Below are 13,552 nucleotides of genomic sequence, written 5' to 3' on the forward strand. Positions count from 1 at the left end.
GCTGGTAGCTAAGCTTGGAGGTTTTCATGCTAACCCCCATATTTTGGACGCTAAGGTCCAAATCTGGGACTAAGGTTATGACAGGCCCTTACACAGATTCTCTCTTTTATACCTCTATAACTAGCTAAATAAAAAACATATACATAAATTCTTAAAGTATAGGCCTTTACAGCCAGGCTTAAATATCTATATCCTAACAGCTGGACACTGTTACCAACTCTTTGTCAATAAAGAAGCCTTAGAGCTTCCTAACAAAGTTTCCATAGTTGTCAACCAACTCACAAATGAACTAAAACATACCCAGCTTCTGTTCCAACCTGAGCCTGTCTAGAAACTCTGCGTGATTATTCTACGTGGCTTTTTGAGTCAATTGTACAGTTCTGCAAAATCGTTGTCAGTACCAAAAAGAGCTCCACCTGAGCCAGACCCTCTCCCACGCAAATCCGCTTCCCTGCAATGAAAAAGGAAATTTGAGTTGATGCTGGAGATCTTTCTTTGCAGCACATTTTAAATATGGTTATTATGGGAGCAAAATCTCAGGATTAAAGTTACATGCACAGAGTGATTCAGGGCAAGTGCATGGAGGATAATGCCTGTTTCTCAGAGTTCAGTAAGGTATGAAAGTGCATGAGGGTTTAAGAAGCCGATTAGAGATAATTTGAAGAGCTGAGTTCCTTATATTGACGATTTAGAGGCAGTTTGGGATGAAGGGTGGGAAGATGTGGGGGGCAGGAAGATGTGGGGTGTGAGGAATACATTATCCACATTCCAAACGAGCTAAACAGTTTTCTGGGGCAGTGACATGGTGGTGATTGAGTAGAAGGGGAGAAGTAACAAGTAGAGAGGTGTAGGTGTCCTGAGTAGCAGGATGGAGGAAGAAGGCTGAAAGGCACTGTTAACAGAGTGACAGGGAAGCTCGGTAGCTTAGATTCAAGTAGAGAAGTTATGTAGCCCCTTGATGAGATCAAGAAGGCTGAGGTATTTAATGCCCCTTCTGCTTCAGTCTTCACTGGGAAGGTGAATGGTGACCACATATTCAACACATTTAATATAAACAACAAGAGGAAAGAAATGCACTCCAAAATAGGGGGAGAACAGGTAAAAGAATGTTTAGATTAGTTAGACATATTCAAGTCAGCAGAGGCCAATGAAATAAAGGGACTAGCTGAAGCAATCTCAAGACTGTTATCAATTATCTTTGAGAACTCATGGAAGATTTGTGAGATCCCAGAAGTCTGGAAATGGAAAAACATAGTACCTATCTCTAACAAGTGGAAGAAAGAGGACCTGGGGAATTGTCGACCAGTCAGCCTGGAAAGATACTGGAACAAAGTATTAAATAATCAATTGGTAAATACCTAGAAGATAATAGGGTTATAAGGAATAGCCAGCATGGATTTGTCAAGAGCAAATCATGCCAAACCAACCAGATTTCCTTCTTTAACAGGGTTACTGACCTAGAGAACAGAGGGGAAGCAGTAGATGTGATATAACTTTGTTTTAATATGGCTTTTGACACAGATTCTCATGACATTCTCATTAGCAAACTAGGGAAATGTTTGTTAGAGATGAAATTACTATAAGGTGGGTTCAGAATCCTTTGCAAAAAATGTACTCAGAGAAAAGCTATCAGTGGTTTGCTTTCAGACTGCGAGGGTGTGTATATAATGGGGTCCAGGAAGGACCTTTCTTGTGTCCAGTGCTGGTTAATATTTTCATTAATGACTTGGATAATGGACTGGAGAATATGCTTATAATATATGAACGTTTATACTGCACAACTATAAAATGGGGACTAGCTAGCGAAGCAGTAGTACTGCTGAAAAGAATCCAGGTGATGGAAGGGTTATAGTGGTACAGAAACTGAATATCAGTCAACCATGTGATGCAGCCACAAAAAAGGCTAATAACATTCTGGAGTGTATTAACAAGAGTATTGTATATAAGACACGGAGGTAATGATCCCACTCTGCTCAGCACTAGTGAGGTCTCAGCTGAAGTACCCTATCCAGTTCTGGGCACCACGCTTTAGGAAAGATGTGGATAAATTAAAGAGAGTGCTGAAGAGAGCAACAAAAATGATCAAAGGTTTAGAAAACCTGACCACTAAGGAAAGGTTAACAAAACTGGGCATGTTTAGTCTTGATAAAAGAAGATTGAGGAGGGACCTAATAACAGACTTCAAATATGTGAAGGACTGTTAGTAAAAGAACTGGGATCAATTGTTTTCCATGTCCACTGAAGGTAGGACAAGTAGTAATGGGCTTAATCTGCAACAAGGGAGATTTAGGTTAGATATTAGGAAAATTTTTTTAACTATACAGAGAGTTAAACTGTGGAACAGGCTTCCAAGTGAGGTTATGGAATCCCTATCACTGGAGGGTTTTAAGAACAGGCTGGACAAATATCTGTCACGGATGGTCGAGATTTACATGGTCCTGTCGAGGTCCCTTCCAACCATGCATTTCTAGGATCTCTCTCCAGCTGTCTATGCAGTTGGCTTTGTCTTATTGTATGTTTGGTACTCCCCTCAATTTTAGTGTTATCTGCTTGTTTGATCATGGATTAATTTATACCCAACAGACACCAAATAAAGCAAGACACAAAGTTGCCAGGCAGAGCGCAGAGAAGGGAGTGTGTAGTTAGTCAAAAAACTCATTTCAGACCAAGGAACAGAAAGTGACATTCTTTAAAGATGGATAGATGCTTTGCTAGCAGGACAGACTCTGCGTCATAGGCCACCTGAAAAAAATATGCACTAAATAGTCTGAGAGACACTAAGAAGTTCAAGGCAAAGCCAGAAGACAGTCTAGGATTTGAAATAAAACGGCTTATTTTACCTACAGAAAAAGGCACGAAGAAGTCACTCTTCTTAAAGGCATCATTTTTGTCCAAGAAATGTCCCAGGTTAAATTGCTCTGGGTTTGGAAATTCCCTGCTGTTATATAGAACTGACTTCAGTGCAGGGGTGATCATGGTGCCCTGAATTAGCAACTGCAGAAGAAAAGAGTTAAAGTGGATACTATCCAAAAGAGAGAAGCCTCCAAAATTCACTGAGCTGGACTGCAGAATCCATCTTTGGTTTTCTTCATTTCCTTGTGTAAACAGAGTCAGGATGAGCTCTACCCTGACATCTGGTGGTGAATTATGGCGAGTGTGGAAAAGAATTTCAGGGGCTGATCATGTTTGCATAGGCACACCCACCCCGCATGGCATAGCCCATGGCAGCCTGGGATGGTTGCTTTGGCAGCTGTGGGATCCCCAGTTTCTTTGTTGTTGGGGCGGGAGGAGTGGAGTGTTGTCACCCTGATTGTGTGGATGAGGAACTGTGAAACTGCTTTGTGACAGGGAGTCTTACCATCAGTTGAGTGGCACTCGCTAGACAAAGGAGTGAGCTCCTTGTGTGAGACAGAAGCATCAATTGCACCTCCTTCTCTCTCCACTGTTGAATACCAGAGCTGATTTTTGATTTCCTTAAGAATCTAAGTTACAGGTTCCTGGGCTGAACTCACTAAAGAGCTGTGCTAACTAGTGAGGGAGCCCGAAGCTATATTGCAGAGAAGAGCAGTTGGCGGAGCGCAGCAGTTTGTGGGACAATTGGAGTGCCCAGGAGCGAGCAGAGCTGAGCAGTCTGCGGGGACGGCTGGAGCAGATCATGGGACAGCTTGTGGAGCAGAGCAGCTGGCAGAGTGGATTGGAGCAGAGCTGAGCAGTTTGTGGGGAAGGCAGAAGCAGAATCCCACAGAGAGGCAGTGCAGTTGGCCCTGGACCACGTAAGGTGCCCCTTTCTACCCAGTCTGGCAGGGGGAAAACCTCTGCAGATAGACTCTTGAACTCTGTGGCTGCACTGACCCGGGACAGAGACTTTTGGGTTGCTGGACTTTTGGGACTGTGGGTGATCTTTGCGTTGCTGGACTCTAGAGACATTTGGGGTATTGGACTTTGGAGTCTTGGGTTGATTTTGGGGTTGCTGGACTCAAGAGCCCAGGGAAGAGGACACAGCTCAATTTCCTGGGATGTGTCTTTGCTCATGGTTTGGTCTAGGAACTCTAGTTGATGTGTTTTCTCAATTTAATGCTATGTTGTTTATCTCATGTTATAAAACATTTTCTGCTACACCGAGACTCTGTGCTTGTGAGAGGGGAAGTATTGCCTCTTTGAGGCACCCAGGGGTGTGTAAGATTTTCCCAAGTCACTGGGTGGAGGTTCGAGTTGGTTCTGCATTACGTTGTACGGAAGGGACCTCTTTGTATTGAACCCGGCCCTTGCGGCTATCAATTCGGCCTTGCAGGAGGGTTACACTTGCATCTCCTGAACATTATGCATTCAACCAAAAGCAAAAATATTTAAATTTCATGAGCACAGTTATACCCACTGCACAGCAGTTCACCCTTTGTACTACTCACTGGCAGATCTAGAATACATTGAGTGACTTTGGGCAAGTCATTTTTGGTGTCAGAGCTCTTGTTGCCCACCTCTGTAAAATGGGGATAGCGATACTACCTCCTCTTGGTAAAGTGCTTTGAGATACAGCAGATAAGTATTATTATTCAGCATATCAGACCCAGCAAAATACCCCTGCCAGTGAGAGAGAAGCTGCATCAAATAAATTATTTCTGGGAAGTCCTATGGCTATGTTATACAGGTCAGACTAGATGATCACAATCGTCCTTGCTGGCCTTGTATATCTGTCCACCAGTATCTTTGGAGGATGTTAAGCAGAAGCTACTAAAGTTAGATATTTTGAAATCAGCAGGTCCAGGTAACTTGCATTCGAGAGTTTTAAAAGAGCTGGCCGAGGCACTTGGTGGACCAAGCTGATTTTCAATCAGTCTTGGAGTAGTGGGGAAGTTCCAGAAAACTGGAAGAAAGCCAATGCTGTGCCAATTTTTAAAAAGGGTCAGTGGGATCAGCTGGTTAATCACTGGTCTATCGGCCTGACATCAATCCCAGACAAGATAATGAAACAGATATTATGGGACTAGATTAATAAATAACTAAAGGAGGATAATGTAATTAATACAAATCAATATGCGGTTATGGAAAATAGATTCTGTCAAACTAACTTGATATCCTTTTTTGATGAGATTAGAAGGGTGGTTGATAAGGGTAGTAGGGACGACATACTTAGGCTTCTGTAAGGCATGACTTGGTATCGTATGACATTTTGATTAAAAAACAGAACAATATAAAATTAATATGGCACATATTAAATGGATTAAAAACTGGCTAACTGATAAATCTCAAAATTTAATTGTAAATAGGAAATTGTTATTGAGCAGGTCTGTTTTCAGTGGGATCCTGCAGGGACTGCTTCTTGGCCCTATGCTATTTAACATTTTTAACAATGACGTAGAAGAAAACAGAAAATCATCACTGATAAAGTTTGCAGATGACACAAAACTTGTGGGAGTGGCAAATAGTGAAGACAGGTCACTGATTCAGAGCAATCTAGCTTGCTTGGTAAAATGAGTGCAAGCAAACAATATGCATTTCAATACAGCTAAATGTAAATATAGATATCTGGGAACAAAGAAGGCAGGCCAGATTTACAGGATGGGGCCTTTATCCTAGTAGAATAACGACTTTTCAAAAGATTTGGAGGTTGTGATGCATAAACAGCTGAAGATGAACTCCTACTGTAACTCTGTGGCCAAATAAGCTAGTGCTATCCTGGGATGCAAAACGGGAATCTCGACTATGTATTTGGCAGTGGTGAGATGCCTGCTGGAATACTGTGTCCAATTCTGGCGCCCACAACTGAAATGACTAAAGAATTAGAAAACATGCCTTATGGGGATATGTTCAAGGAGCTTAATCTATTTAGTTTAACAAAGAGGTCAAGGAGTGACTTGATAAGAGTCCATAAGTATCTATAAGTGCATGGTGAACAAATATTTAATAATGGGCTCCCCAATCTATCAGAGAGAGGTGTAACATGATCTAGTCACTGGAAGCTGAAGCTAGACAATTTCAGACTAGAAATAAGGTGGAAGTTTTTAACAGTTAGAGTAATTACCCATCGGAACAATTTCTCAAGGGATGTGGTGGATTCTCCATCACTGACAATTTCTTAAAATCAAGATTGAATGTTTTTCTAAAAGATCTGTTCTTGGACAAGTCCCATGGCCCGTGATATATAGGATGTCAAACTAAAGAATCACAATGGTCCTTAGAATCTATTAGTCTATTTAATATAAATCTGTCTATTTTTCATTATTTAGTAAACAAAAACCAACAATTAACTGTGTAAGCTTGGCTCACTATTAAAAATACCTTAAGCTTGAAGTGTAGTTTTTTATTTTTATTTTTGTATTTGTATTGATTGGCTTGCATTCAGTTCCAGAAGTAAGGTTGGGAGGGTTCTAATACTTTTTAAATGTATTCAGTCATTTCCATTTTCTATGATGTTCTGCTTGTGAACTAATTGTGCCAAGAAATTTCCCCAGAAACAAAATCCCTTCGGCCTCAAAAGAAGAGAATGTTTCTGCCTACTAGTTTGATATCAAAACCTTAGTGATTACGATTGCTAAATGCATTTTCTATTCCATATCAAAATGCCATAGTTAGACTCTGAAACCCTTTCCTGGACTGAAAGCCCAGTCTGCAGACTGCAAACTGCTGTTCTGATTCATGCAGAGGCTTGGAGGGATTCAATAATAATTGGCATAATATTGGTAAATCAGCAACAAAAAAACCACCACACAAAATCTAACTGAAGTATTTCCATTGCGAATTATTCAATATTAAGAAGAGAAAAAGGTAAAAGAACTCGACCCTTCACAGACATATTGAGAACTGACCTTGGGAATAACATACTGTTTGAGATGAACATCTCTAGCCACAGCAAGTGAGACACCTAATGGGACAAGAGTGATGAATCTCTGGATTTCATGTACCACAGCATCTGTGTAGGGCATCTGGCTTCGATCCACCATGCAGGGGCTTCGACTTTGGCCAATCACACGGTCAATCTCTTCGTGAATTTTCTCTGTTATCAGATTAATGAGGCTTAATTATAATGGTAAAGAAGAGGATTCCCATAGATTTGCCCACCATTGTGTCAGTTTGGGATTATAAAAAACCTGGTCAAACTTCACTGATCTGGACTGAGAGAAGAATTCAATCACAATGGCCTATTCCACCTTTGGATCCTTTGCTCATACTGTCAATACGGGGACAAGTAATACCCATTGTAATGGTGCTTTTTGGATGAGAACTCCTGCCTGCAGGGAACTAGAGTAGGAACCTCCACCCCCCAAACACATCTTCAACTCACTTCACATAAACTAATGAACCACCACCATGTTACAACAACAGGCCAGGCGTGGCGCATTTTGATGACTAAAGGGGAGATGTCTATATCCATTTACTGGTCCATGCATTCCTCACATCCCCCGAGGACCTAACAGTTTGTGTGTTTGGGGAAGGAAGACTTCTACCTTCTATTTCTGGGTATTTCAGAAGAATAAGAGTCCATATATCAGAGTGATGCTGGTTGTCCCTGTTCCACCAACAAATAACTCTATTGTGCTTCGTGCCAAACTTTCCACATTAAATTCTGACTGGTTATTCTTTTGCTCCTGAAAAAAGATTTGGAGACAATCTTTGATTCTTGATGGTAAAACTGTAGGATATATTGAGATCTTCAGATATATATTCTTCTACCCAGCAGGTGACCCACCTCTGATCATTATAAAAATCCCACAAAAATGGCCCATAGCACCTGATATTACTAATGTATTATCGTGGTGCATTGGGCCTGTTGTGTGCAATAAGCTGACTTTTTTTTTTTTTTTTTTACATGAAGGAGGAGAGCAGAGTTTGACCATTATAATGTATCTTCCTTGGGCAGAGAGCATGTCTTCCCTTTGGGCCTTCTCCAAAGCCATGTTCTATGTTGTTGCTTAACAAATTAATCCCGATGATATGTATAACCCACTCCACAGGAAAACGGAAGGGCTGCTGCCTTCACATACCTCTCCCATTTTGACGAGGAAAACATCAATAAAGTCTTGAGCGTAGTTGGGATCCAGAGACTCTTTGTGCATCTTCATTCTCTCCAGATCTTCTGAACTCCTGAGCATTTTTTAAATATCCTCCGGTAAGGCCCAGGGATGTAATCCATGAGAGTCGGGAAAAAAGAGCTCAGCTATAAAGGATGAAAGAAAAACACAGTTTGATATATCTGGACACAACAGTCATAGTGTTCACTCAAATGAATCAAGTACAGCAAAACAATACAATATTTCTTTGGCACCTTCTTATGAAAATGGATTCCACAGATCATTGCAAACTCCACTAAGTAATACTATCAAACATACATAAATTCCTCACAAAAACATTCAGTTATATCAGCTAAGGTATGCTCCATTTTTTTTCTACATAAAACCAACCCTAGTACACACATCCTTTTCTTGAAAAACAAAACAAAACAATACAAAACACTCAAGTGCCCAACCTTAGCTCTGACCACAAATTTTCTTAAGCAGCAATAAACCATGTAGCCTTTAAAAGGAAAATATATGTTAGACTTCCAAAGGTGGCAGTAAAAGGGTCACATTCTCTGTTGTGGTGTAACTCCCTTTATTTTGACTGAGTGATGCCAACAAAGAGTTTGGCCCTTCATTGTGCAATTAGCAAGGTTTTCAGGAATGGGGGTGTGTCTGGTGGCTGGCTGTGAGCTGGAAATGAAAGGAAGTTTGCTTTGGAGGTGAGAAATATCTTCAGATTCACTGTCATATTGCTTATATGATAAGGCATATGACATGTCACTGGTGTGGATGTTAATATTTTAACTGGCAACTTGCTTGATTTTTACCAATAATGTTGACAGTGAATGTCCATAAGCAAACTTAATTCTGGGCTAATGAAGTGTTTTGTGTGGGATTTTAAACAAGACTTAGAAACAAGTTTGAGGCTGGGTTTGGCAGTAGCTTCATCCTAATGAAGAGAATAAGACCATTATGGGAATCTGAAATAACACTTGTTTAAGGAAAATTAATAGTTAAAGAAAAATATCTCTGTTCCCTCCCCCAGTACAAATGAGGAGAATGGAATAAACCCCTGAACATACAGCTGTCCAGAGAGAGCTGGGGAGCTTGTCATTTTCCTGCGGAGGGTCCGTTGGTCCGCGGCTCCGGTGGAGCTGCCGCAGTCATTCCTGCGGAGGATCCGTTGGTCCGTGGCTCTGGTGAAGCTGCCATAGGTATGCCTGCGGGCAGTCCAACGGAGCTGCGAGAGCAGGCGACTGTCTGCAGGCATGACTGCTGCAGCTCCACCGGAGCCACGGACCAACGGACCCTCTGCAGGCATGCCTGCGGCAGGTCAACCGGAGCCGCCTGCCATCCCCCCGGCAAAATGCTGCCCCCTGAATAATTCTGGTGCCCTAGGCGATTGCCTAGGCTCAGGACCAGCGCTTGGGGTTTGAGCGCCCTAGGTGCATGGCAATTTTGCCGCCTCGCGCACTGGTCCCGCGGCTCCACTGAAGCTGCCGCAGTGATGCCTGCGGGAGGTCCACCAGAGCCGTGGAGCACCGGACCCTCCGCAGGCACCATTGTGGCAGCTCCACCGGAGCCGCGGAGCACCGGACCCTCCGCAGGCTCCACTGCGGCAGCTCCACCGGAGCCGCCTGCCGCTCCCTCAGGCAAAACGGCGCCTACCAATTCTTCTGGTGCCCTAGGCAATTGCCTAGGCTGCCTAAATGGTAGCGCCGGACCTGGAGTCAGTTTCAATTCAGTGTCATCACCCCTGGCATCAGAGTCACTGGCAGCAGGGGACATTGTGGATCTCCCACCTCAGGGCAAGGTGGGGCTGACCGCAATAATCCCTGGGGAGGGTGGGTTAGGGCTGCCCCAATCACTACTCTTACCTCTCACATGCTAAATTAAACAAACAACACTTTTTCTGCTGGCAATCAATTTTCACTCTGCTCTGCTGCTTGGCACACTGTGGTCTGACCAGGAGCCATCATTTTTTGGTATTACCACCCTTTCTTCTGCACTGCTGCCTGCAGAGCTGGACCCTCATTCAGCAGCTGCCACTCTCCGGCTGCCCAGCTTTGAAGGCAGCAACGCGGAAGCAAGGATGGCATGGTATAGTACTGCCACTCTTACTTCTGCGCTGCTGCTGGCAGGGCGCTGCCTTCAAAACTGAGCTCCTGGCCAACAACTGCTGCTCTCCAGCCACCCAGTTAAGAAGGCAGTGCAGTCGTAAGGGTGGCAATACGGTGACCCCCCTAAAATAACGTTGCGCCTCCCCTGCAACACCTGAGCATGTGTGAACTGTGATTTTTCTCTTCAAAGGCTTGTAACTTCGGCATATTGTAGGAAACCACTGAAAATTAAGTGGCCTATAATGGCCAATTAAAACCTCTGCCGTAGTGGAATAATGGAGGGTTAGTAGTCAGCAGGGTGTTTTAGGATATGTCTTCACTACCGTCCGGATCAGCGGGCAGTGATTGATCCAGTGGGGATCGATCTATCGCATCTAGTCTAGCTGAAGTTATGTAACTTAGATCAATTCACCCCCCCACCCCAGCGTAGACCAAGCTTAATAAATATTGTAATGGGCCATAAAAACAGTGTTTCTTTAAGAGTGAACCTTTTTTGCAGTCTGTTCCACCTTGTTTTTAACTTGGAGGTGCTAATTAACTGCTACAGACCTGAGTAAGAACTTGGTACAGCTCAAAAGCTTGTCCCTTCCACCAACATAAGTTGATCCAACATATTACCTCACCTACCTTGTCTAAGCCATATCCAGAGTCCAACATGGCAACAGCAATACTGTAAACAGTAATTGCAATGTAGCGGTAATGTCATCTCCCTAGTAGAAAACAGGCACGATATCAATGATGTTGAAGCTGAACCTTTGACTCATCAGTGTTTGGGTATCTTTTCAAATAGGTAAACTGAGTCTGGTCCTCCCTCCTTTCATTCCTGTTCTCTTCCCATTTCCAGGTATTATTTTCAGCAATGGGGAGCAGTGGAAGCAGCTCCGTTGATTTGCCCTCACTAATCTGAGAAATTTTGGGATGAGGAAGAAAAGCATTGAGGAGCGTATCCAGGAGGAAACTTGTCTTCTGATGGAAAGGCTCAGAAACACACATGGTGGGGATTGTTTCATGTCTTTTGGAAATAGAGGAGTCAAAGACTCTTGTCTTTCTGTTTTTCATTATATTAATTGTTTGGTTCAAACGGCTTATTACTCCAGCCATTAACTGCATATATAACAACCTGTGTTAATGTAATGGGAAAGGATGGGTGAAATGTTCCACAGATGACCATTTCTGGCTGTTTCTTTCTCACATTTTCTCCCCTCTGATCTGTGATCAATGAGTAAATGGAAGATATTTGTTTAGAGTGTGTAGATGCAAACACAGTGAGCCATATTAGAGCGGGTTAGTTCCAGTGCGCTGGGTTAAAAAGACACCGATGCCTACAGTTTGTTTCTTCTCATTTCTTCTTTTCTCTGCTAGACTTATGATACGTGTTTGGCACCTACCTTCTATAGCAGTGGTTCTCGACCCGTGGAGCGCGGGCTGCATTCAGCCCAATTAGGGGACAGCTGCAGCCCAGCTCAGCTGTCTGCTAAAGGTCGGCCACGTACCAGGTCCCTCAGGTTCCTGGTTGCCCAGCGGAGGGGTCTGGGCTGCCCCGTCAGTCAGCGTGTTGGGGTCAGGGCTGCTGGCACAGATTTTGGGGGTCTGGGGCTCCTGGCCAGCCCAGCAGGGTCAGGAGCAGCTGCCTGGCCTGCAAGCTCTGGGGTCTGGGGAAGCCACACGGTGAGGGTCCAGGGTCTGGGGCAGGCAGGCGGCTGGCCCTGCATGGCAGGGGTCCAGGGTTGGGGTCAGGTCCCTGCTGCCGCTTCGCTGCCACTAGGCCCCTACAGCCCAGATAACAAGTTGAGAACCACTGTTCTGTAGAGATGGGCTCTATAGGAATGTTTGGAATCACGGTGTAAATTTACAATACTTCATAAATGACTCTTATTCTCTCTTATCTTATTCCTCTCTGTTCCTTGTGGGACATAGAGCCTTCCCCAGGGTCTTCCATCTTTGCTGGTTTCCTCCTGCAGTCTTAGGTTCTTCCAATCTCAATTTGATAACTAACAATTCTGCTTCTGTTGTGCATTTCATGTTCTCCAAGGTCTACCTTATTGCCTCTTGCCATGAGAGTTCCAGTCCAACTCCTGTCTTATTATGTGATTCAAGTCTTTTGTCCATATATGTTCTAGCCATCTCTATTTTTGTTCCAAAATTTCCTGTCCCATCAGTTTTTGTTTCATCTTCCTTTGTTTTTTTTTCTACCCATCTGATATTGTGGATTTGTCTATGGCAGCTGTTTATAAGAACTTGGAGTATAGATATAAGGTCTCAACACGTTTCCTAGTTTCAGCACGATGTAGTAAGACTGACCTTATAATGATGCTAAATATTTCAAGTTTGGTTGGGAAGGTAAGATTTGTATTTCTCCAGATCAGATTTAGAGTTACAAGGGCATGTCTGGCTTTTGCTATTCTGGCTTTAATGTCTGTCTGTTCTACCTGTTGTATGTGGGATACTGCCAAGATATGTGAACTACCAGAGCTCTTCTATGTCAGTGCCAGTTACACTCCTAAATTATTATTTATATTCCAGTAACATCTAACAGTCCCAGCTGATGTTGGGGCTCATTTGTGTATGGACTGTTGGAAGAAATGGTTTGAGACAATCACTGCCCCAAGGAGCGTACAACTTAAATAGACATGAATGAAACCAGTGGAAGAAATGAATGATTTTCCCTGCTATTTTAGAGACGGGGAACTTAGCCATAAGATCACCTGCCTCTTGCAATATTTAATGCAACACTAAGGGCTTGTCTACATCAGAAAGTTGCAGCGCTGGTGAGGGAGTTACAGCGCTGCAACTTTGAAGGTGTACACATCTGCAAGGCACCACCAGCGCTGCAACTCCCTGTTTGCAGCGCTGGCCGTACTCCCGTTTTGTCTCGGGTGTAGAGGATCCAGCGCTGGTGATCCAGCGCTGGTAATCCAATGTAGACAGTTACCAGCGCTTTTCTTGACCTCCGTGGAAGGAGGAAGCCTCTGGTAATCAAGCTGGTTTCCTTTCCCGGTTTGCTCTCTCGGTCCCGGAGCCACCCAGCAAACCGCAGGGAAGGAGACCTGCTTGCTCGGGGTTCCGGGACCGAGAGAGCAAACCGGGAAAGGAGACCAGCTTCGCCGCGGTTTGCTCTCGCGTTCCCGGAGCCAGCCAGCAAACCGCAGGGAAGGAGACCTGCTTGCTCGGGGTTCCGGGACCGAGAGAGCAAACCGGGAAAGGAAACCAGCTTCGCCGCGGTTTGCTCTCTCGGTCCCGGAACCCCGAGCAAGCAGGTCTCCTTCCCTGCGGTTTGCTGGCTGGCTCCGGGACCGAGAGAGCAAACCGCGGCGTTCCCGGTTTGCTCTCTCGGTCCCGGAACCCCGAGCAAGCAGGTCTCCTTCCCTGCGGTTTGCTGGCTGGCTCCGGGACCGAGAGAGCAAACCGCGGCGTTCCCGGTTTGCTCTCTCGGTCCCG

The 13,552-nt window shown here is 44.2% G+C and overlaps 1 pseudogene; it reads right to left on the reverse strand.

Moving 5' to 3' along the window:
- Positions 1–344: 344 nt before the first annotated feature.
- Positions 345–10,771, reverse strand: LOC115655210 (annotated as a pseudogene).
- Positions 10,772–13,552: the final 2,781 nt, after the last annotated feature.

Source organism: Gopherus evgoodei, chromosome 7 (genome assembly GCF_007399415.2).
Source record: "Gopherus evgoodei ecotype Sinaloan lineage chromosome 7, rGopEvg1_v1.p, whole genome shotgun sequence".
In the NCBI taxonomy this organism is placed as follows: Eukaryota; Metazoa; Chordata; order Testudines; family Testudinidae; genus Gopherus; species Gopherus evgoodei.